This window comes from Mirounga leonina, unplaced genomic scaffold, assembly GCF_011800145.1.
Source record: "Mirounga leonina isolate KUSES-001 unplaced genomic scaffold, KU_Mleo_1.0 Mir_98, whole genome shotgun sequence".
Lineage (NCBI taxonomy): Eukaryota > Metazoa > Chordata > Mammalia > Carnivora > Phocidae > Mirounga > Mirounga leonina.
In genome coordinates, this window is record NW_023270921.1 from 5004610 (window position 1) to 5012839 (window position 8230).

General features: G+C 45.7%; 1 long non-coding RNA gene and 1 pseudogene across 3 annotated transcripts in view; both read right to left on the bottom strand.

The window, feature by feature from the left end:
- Positions 1-583: 583 nt before the first annotated feature.
- On the bottom strand, positions 584-1737 carry LOC118006699 (annotated as a pseudogene). The gene has a single exon (XR_004678159.1). The product of XR_004678159.1 is annotated as an RING-box protein 2-like (transcript).
- A 1774-nt stretch (positions 1738-3511) lies between these two features.
- Positions 3512-8230, bottom strand: part of LOC118006628 — a 6911-nt gene continuing 2192 nt past the window's right edge. Inside the window, exons 2-3 of one of the 2 annotated variants that reach the window (XR_004678141.1) lie at positions 6815-8028; positions 3512-5736 (exon numbers count right to left, since the gene is read on the bottom strand). This is a non-coding gene — a long non-coding RNA (uncharacterized LOC118006628). Of the gene's footprint in view, positions 5737-6354; positions 8029-8230 lie in introns of those variants that run through there. The other variant, XR_004678140.1, reaches the window with a different exon arrangement.

An 8230-nucleotide genomic window follows, 5' to 3' on the forward strand; every position in this document is an offset into this window, starting at 1 on the left:
AGAAGTAGAGACACAGTGCTAAAATCAGAGCCCAGCCCCAGAGACCAAGCTGACCCAGCTCCTTTCTGCTGCAAGGAAAGTTAGGAGTTCACCCTCCTCGCTTCCCACTCTGCGTGCCTGAATGAGGGGTTCTGGAACAAATATTCCATACTTTCCTGCATGCCCACTTGGCCATATTCAGAATACAGTCCCAATGACTAGATACACCGCATTTTCATTCTGCTTAAAGGCCAAAGGACACTAATAAAGATGTCAGAGCTCAAAATTGTTTGGAGAGCGAAGAAACAAATGAGAAGAGAAAACTGCAGCCTTTGATTCAAGAATGAATTTTGCATCGAGGGCTCGGGATTACAGGGCACCAGAGACCACACTGGCACTCACGCTGCATTCCATTTTCTATGAGAAAGAAGAAAACGGGGGGTGGGGGGGACACAAACTGATATTAAAGAAAGTGCATTCAAGCATATATCTTGATTTGAGCATGTGAACCCAAACCATTTATATTTTATAGCATAGTAAAACTTGGAGCCAGAAAGAAGCATGTAGTCCAATCCCTCGTCTTCTTTTTTTTTTTTTTTTGAAGTAAACAGAATAAACCATTTATTAAAACATCGTGTAATAAAATAAACTTTTTGATCCAATGCTACAGTGGTAAACATTTTCCCCTCATTAACATTCCACCTAAAACACAGTTTAATTAATACAGAATCTGACCAGAACTTAAAAATACTTCTGTTCTTTACCGCTCAATGATTGAACAGTGAGGTGAGTGGAGATTTAGGTATTCTTGATGAGGCAAAGACAGAGGATGATAGCCTAAAAGACAATCGAAATTCCATATGCCCAAAGGTTAAATTTTATTTACCCTGTTCACTGGTCCAAACTTAAAATTTTCATTATATCAAGTAAAGATTTCATGAATCACCCCCTCCCAGCCAAAAATAAATATCAGAAACAAAATAAGGATAAGAGTTGGGTTTTAAACTGCACTTTATTTGTTACTATAACAGTCTTTTTTTTTTTTTTTTTACTGATCAACTATAAGCATGCAACAAGTTCTCTTCTGAATAGAACTGCTTCCACAGCCCTTTGGATATCAATAAGTAAATTATAAAGTCATTCAATTTGTAGCTCTCTCCTCCTTTAAAGCACTTCTAAGCAGTGAGGTAGGAAAGACCATCTTTAATAAATTATCTTCTTAATTGTAGAGAATTTCTGAAAATAAAACTAACAAAATGCTAAACCATGCCTCTGATGAGTACCAAAAGACCACAGAGCCATCTCCTCTTATTTGAAGAATTAGTTCCCTGGAGAGTTCTGGCCTTTGTAGGGCACTTGATAACAAGATCCACCAGGACTCCAAACAAATGCACTAAGAAAGCCTTCCACCACTCTCACTTGCCGATTCTTTGGACCACCCAATCTTGCTGGCAGAGAGGGCAGCGATTGTTCTGTTTCACCCACAGGGACATGTAGCAGTTGTGAAAGGAATGATTACATTCTCCCCAGACCACAACACAATCCTCTTGTTTGTTTTCAGCTTGACATCTAAGACAGGCATCCATCACCTGGACCCTGCAGATGGCGCACGTATCGCACTCCACGTCCCAGCTCCACATAGCCACGCATTCCACTTTTTGAGAGAGAACATTTTGTCGCCTCCCGACTTGGAGCCTGCGCTCCCGGAGTGAGCGGACAAGGCGCAGGGTTCCTCGCCGTCTTCCACGTCGGCCATGGCGGCGATGCGGAGTCGGGGGAGGCGGGTGGCTCTGGCGGCTCTGTGGGGTCCAATCCCTCGTCTTCTAAATGAGCAAACTGAAGCATCTGGGCATTAAGTAAAAGGGCCCCACACTTTGAGCCTTGCAGCAGCTGACTTGAGAAGAAGAGCCATGGGGCCTGTTCCTTCAGCCACTCCTGCCTCTCTCAAGGACTTGACTTTTGACCAGAAGGGACTGGAAGGGACTGGAAGGGACATTGGAATCCTGCTTCTCCCGGTGCACTGTTTTCACTGGGCTTGTGAAGGTTGTACATTCACTCACATACTCTTTACTGAGCACTTACTATGTGCCAGGCTCCATTCTCGGTTCTTGGGCTACAGAGAAGGACAGGGCAGGTGCCCGCTCCCAATGCACCTGCCTTCCAGGGAGCCACACAGTTCATAAAAGTGCATAAATCAGTTCTACAACATAATTCTGGTGGTGTTTCCTGCTCTCAGAGAAATAAAATAGCATGGGTTGGTGGAGAAGGACTGACAGGGAGGGGATAACTCAGAAGACCCCTCTAAGAGGCAGCTGGAGAGGAGATCTGACCCCTGAGACGTAGCCAGTCATGGGAAGTCAGAGGGAAGAGGGTTCTGGTGAAAAGGAACAGCAACCATAAACACCAAGGCATGTGAGGGAGGCAGAGTGAGCAGACAGGAAGCCAGTGCGGCTGGAACAGAGAGAACAAGGAGAAGGTGGTAGGAGAGGAGGTCAGAGCCTGCGGGGCCACTTGTCCGAGGACGCTGGGAGGTGGAAGCAGGACTGAGATTCGGCCTGGGTGCTCCAGGCTCACAGTTTTTACGGGTCTGTGTCGACTATGCGGTGCAGACCCTTCTGTCGTGTTGAGTCTCCAGGTCAGATACAGGAGGACCCTGGCCACGCTGTGCTTACACTCAGCACCTGGCATGGGACAGGGCTCCAAGGCCAAGGGAGCCCCCAGGACCAGCCAGCACGGAGATGGAAAGTGGGCCCCTCATTCCCTTTAGGCACCGTGACTCATACAAGGTTAGTCAGTCATGAACCAGCCCTGCCAGCCCAGAGAAAGGGCTCAAGAGAGCCTAAGGCTAATTTTTTAAATCATTATTATTAATTTTTAATCACACAAGAACTCACGAATACATTTCCCTTATTTTAAAAACATGAAATGAAACATGGTCCCTAAGTCCAGTGTCCCCCTAAGCCACCTCTCCCCCAATCCTGGCCATCTGTCGGTGCCCCACATCTTTCTCACCTGGAGCTAAATACTGTCATTATTCCAGACCACATCTTATGCCCTAACATGCACTCCTAGGGAAGAGAGTGGGCTTTCTACATGTTTGTCTTAATCATTTGTGGTGTACTGTAGGTATGGGTCTGCAGCTTGCCCTCGCCCCCAAGGGACACTAAGTCTTGAGCAGGTTATGACATCATCAGCACCCACCTCATTTGGCTAGTTGCTGTGTGCCATTCCTTAGGACGATATGCCACTGTTCAGCTCCCTCTGCAGTGTCATTTATATTGTTTCCAATTCTCTTTGTATCACAAATACAATCCCGCTGCAATGAAACTTCCTCTCTGCCCACCTTGTGAGGATTTCTCTATGGTGGAAGGAGGCCTCGACTCTTAGATGCAATTCCCAAATGGAAGCAGAATGGGTCCTGGGAATTTCTAAGCACCTAGTGATCCTCTAGATGCCAGAGGCCTTGCCTTATGGTTACTGCCCAAATCCCCCAACGCCCACTGGGGCTCTGTAGAAGGAAGGACTTCTTTTCGATGAGCTCTAATGTTAGCACAGCAAGGGCAACCCAAAACTCGCCGATGCTGGGGAGTCAACTGTGGGATTCTCTCATAAATAGAGGCTTGCTGCCCTTTCTGGGGTTATGCGGTGCTTACAGGAGGCCTGTGGATTGCAAAGTCAGGCCAAGCAGCGCAGTGCACGTTAATGGTGTTCCTGGGGAAATGACGAGCACACACATACCGCAGCCTTCTGCTTGCCCTTTGCCATGGCCTTCCTGGGCATCAGGGTATAGGATGTTACCTTCTGCAAATTCTGTGTAAATAACTGAGCTCGAATGGCTAATTTGTAATGAGATGAGGGAAAAATAATCATCACCTACTTTGCATAGACTTTCACTCACAAAGCACGCAGTCTCTCATTGCATTCCTGGAACAACCCTGAGGTACACACAGGAAAGGGATAATTATAATATGTATTATAATAATGTTTAAAGGCAACTGTTATTCATTACAGCTGAGTAGATTCAGACAAGAATTAATTGGTTGCCCAAGGTCGCATAGCTAGGAAGTGAGGGCAAACCCGAAACTCAGGTCCTCCGATTGCCGATGCTTTTCTCTTGCACAGGACAGCGCTGTAAGGTCCAGCTGTGCCACCATGAAGACCCACTTGTAATTCTTAATACCTATGAGAGAGGGGCGCCCTCGGCAGATTCTAAAGGATATATTGGAAGACCATATTCTGAGATAGAAGTTAGGTCTTAAAGAGCCAAGTGAATAAAGAGGGAAGCCAGCCAATTCAGGGTAGGAGGGCATGGGAGTTAATTTAACTGAACTCTGAGATGAGTAAGTCCGTGTTGTCTGAGAGGTTTTCACTCCACCCATTAATTAAAGATTCTCAGGATACTTTAGCTAGCTGGTCATGCAAGGCCTCTCTAGGGAGGCAGCAATTAAGCGAAGACCTAAAGGAAGATGAGCTTCCAGCTTTGCAAAGAAACAGGGGAAGAGCAAAGCAGGTGTAGGGACCAGCATGTGCAAAGTTCCAAGATGGACAAACTCACCGCAAGGCCAGGGACTCCTTCCGTGTAGGGAGCCAAAAGGAGGGGTGGGTAGGAGATAATGACTGGCCTGGGCAGTCAGGGCTAGAGGAGCTCAGAGGATGGTTTCCAGGAGAAGACAGGACTTGAGGGCATCGTGAGGAAATGACTGGCATTATTAAAGGAAGGCAGAGCAGGGAGGTTGCTACAAAGCAGTACTGTAGGCAGAAGAGAGATGATTGGTGAATAATGAGTAAGGCAAAGTCCCTTAATCTGTAAAATGGAAGAGTAGGTTAGAAGGCTCACTGACATCCCTTTTAGATCCCAATAAGAAAACTGAGCCCAGGGAAGCTTGACCAAGGGAACAGCAGGGCTGAGTCCAGCTCCCAGATCTCCCAGATTCCCATCCGGAGCTGGCTCCACCCCAGCTCCTGGCTTCTGCTGGCAGGGCGACTATCAGGAAGGAGGCTCGGGCTGTGGTCGGATGTGAGTACGGGGCCACAGCAGAACCCTGTGGTGGGACCGTCTGCCCAGAGCTCCCCGCAGTCAGCACTGCAGCCCCCAGTGCTCTGATCTCAAAGCCAGTTCCTTTGTTCCCTGCCCCCCAGAAGCTTCCCAAAGACCTCAGGAACCCCTTTGATTTTTTTTTTTTTAAACATTTCTGCACAAAACAATGTAAGCAACAAGAAGAAAAGTATGGCTCTATCACCAAACTGTTTGGGCCAGAAAAACAGGCCTGTGTCCTGCCAATTCCACCCCAGTTTGGGAGCTCCCCCAGGGAGGAAAGAGGAACAGAACTGGAGTCAGGGAGCACCACGCAAAGCACCATTTCCTGGTGGGAAGTCTAGTCTTTGCTCAGGGCCTGGGGCTCAGCCACAAACTAGTGGTGCCCCTGGGGGATCAAAGGTCTCTGCATCAGCCTGGAACATGGTCAGATCTTCTGCCAAACTCCAACCACAACACACCCAGAAGCTGAGAACCAAGAACTCTAGTAGGGCATTCCCATCCCAGGTTCCTGCATCTTGAGAATGTGGTCTTGACCATCTGCACCCCACTCAACTCTTCCACAAAGAAGCCTTTAGACTTATCACCTGCATCTGGTTCTGCTTCCCACTGGACCTGTGATTTTCTCTTTTTTCACTTAGTTCTGTACCCTCTCCTTCCCCACGGCCCTACGGCAAATCAGGATGGCTGTTCCTTCTTCTTCAGCTGATCTCAAATGTCACCTGTTGAGAGAGACACCCATCTTTTAGTGTCTATTACGGCCCTCTCTCTTCACTTGCTTTATAGACTGTAATCATTAGTCTGTGTGTTTATTTATGTATTGTCTCCCCCCCCCCCCCCCGTGTTTCTGGCAGGCATAGCTCCTGGCATGGGTAGACACTCCATTAGAAGTTGTAGGATAAATGAACGAATGAATGAATGAACTAGAAAACAAAAGAATACCTTAGTTCTTCTTCAAATAAATGTCTGCCAAAAAGCTTACACTTGCCCAAGTGATTTTGTTAAAATTACATAATCCAAAACTTTACTTTGATCCAAAAGCCTGAAAATTAAGAGTGTGTCTTCCCAGGTCTTTTTTCTACGTGTTATAGATATATGTACATGTGGTACCTATATGGGATCCCACTTTGATTTAACTATTTTATATGATATATATATTCTATATGGTCTCTATATGATATTATACACATGTCCACTAATATACATTATCCCCCCAAAAATACTGAAATATTTTTCTGCAATTTTCTGATTTAACCACATACCGTGAAAGTCTTTCCCCACTACCACATGTAGATCTGTCTCATGTTGTTAACAACTACATATTATTTTTCAAAAATAAAAATAAAAGTACTCACTCTTAGTGAGATATTTAAGTGGTCTAGGAATGGCAAGCAGAAATCATTGGATCACAAGCACCTCTTCCCACCATTACCACACCTCATAGGCCAGAAGGATTTCATGTCCAGATGAGGGTGAGTGAGGGGGTATTCATGAATGGGCAGGAGAGCACAGGAGTGGGGTGGGGTGGGACAGGCTCATGTAGAGGCAAGAAAGGTGGGAGGCAGCAGGATGGGATGGAGAGAAAAGCAACTGGGAAGAAAAGTTGGGGAGCCTAGGGCTGGGTTAGTCAGGGAGAGCAAGAGAGGGTCAGAAAATGGGGACAAGAGGTAGAAAGCAGCCCCTTCAGGGACCGGAAGTTAGGAGACAAGGGGGCTCTTGGAGTAGAAGAGAAACATAATGGAGGCAGCCAATCCACCCCTTGAAGAAGGTGGAAAATCTGTCTCCCAATGGTTTTCCCACCTGGTTTTCCAACACCCAGGAGCATTTGCCTGTTTCCGAGTGAGACGTGTTTATCTCCATTCTGGAGTCTCAAAGTTCAAAACAAACTTCCAAACAAAGGGACCCTCCGCTCTGCGGTTTTCAGCTTCATTCTCTTGCAAGGACAGAGCCAAGATTCGGCTTTCCTGATGACTTTCACAGCCAATTCCACTGAACATCCCACCCCCAGCTTCCTTCTGCGTCTTTCCTGGCTGCCTCCAATTGTTGTGGACATCCTCACGGGCTTAGTTTTTTTAGCTCTTTTTAACTCTTTTCTTCCTATCTTTATAATTACGCGAGGAAAATAAGATTGTTTTCCCAACAGAAGCAATTTGGGGCTTTTAGAGTGGACCAAAGTTCTCTCCCAAGAGCTGAATTCATCAGCATCGAGTTATAGATATTATTAAAAAGAACCCTAGAGGAGAAGAACCTATCTGTTAAGCTCCCTGCAGTTGGAAAATTCTGAGACATATTTTCATGGCCATCACCCTATGGAAAAGCCCACCAGGTTTACATAAATAGAAAATGACAAGACTGTCTCTGAGGGTAGGTGTAAGTGGGGGATGATACTAACAATCTGCGCACATCATCTTCTTTTGCTAAGCATTACACTGAGTATTTTAATACACACAATAATCCATGAGGCAGGTACCATATCATACCCATTCTACAGATGAAGAATTTGAGGCTCATAGAGTATCTCACCTAAGGTCACACAGATACTAACTGATGGAGCTGGGACTGAAAATCAGCCAGGCTGGAAACAGCTTCTGGGCTCTTAACCAAGCCACCACTGGGTTTACCTAATTCATGCTTTGCTAACTTAATTATTGTCTACCAATCCTCCCCCAAGTAGGAGTTACACTCCAGGAGAGCATGTCCTTGTCTGTCCTGTTGTATCCCTAGCTGCCAGCACAGGGCCTAGCCCAAAGTAGACCCTCAATAAATGATTACTGAGTGAATGAATTAATGAATGAATACTATGTTTTTATTTGACTATGTCCTGTAATCTAAAAAATTCTGAACACTGAGGCTTTGGGTGATACTTAAATATGTTCATCCAATAGTCCTATTAATTTTAACCCATTTAACTTACCTGAGCTTTCTCCCAGAAAAAAAAAAAAAAAAAATCTTTTTCCAAGCATCAGAACCTGGCAAGTTACACGAAATGTAGGAATTGAATAAGGAATCCCAATCTGAAAATGTAAAGAGAAAATGTAAATTTAAAAGATCTTTTGGAATCATATAAATATGTATTCATCACTTACAAAGCTGTTCTAGGTCCCTGCCTTTTTCAGTAGCGAAGAGTGGGCTGTGAATCACCTGGGATACTTATTTAAAATGCAGAGCCAGGGCGCCTGGGTGGCTCAGTCGGTTGAGTGTCTGCCTTCGGCTCAG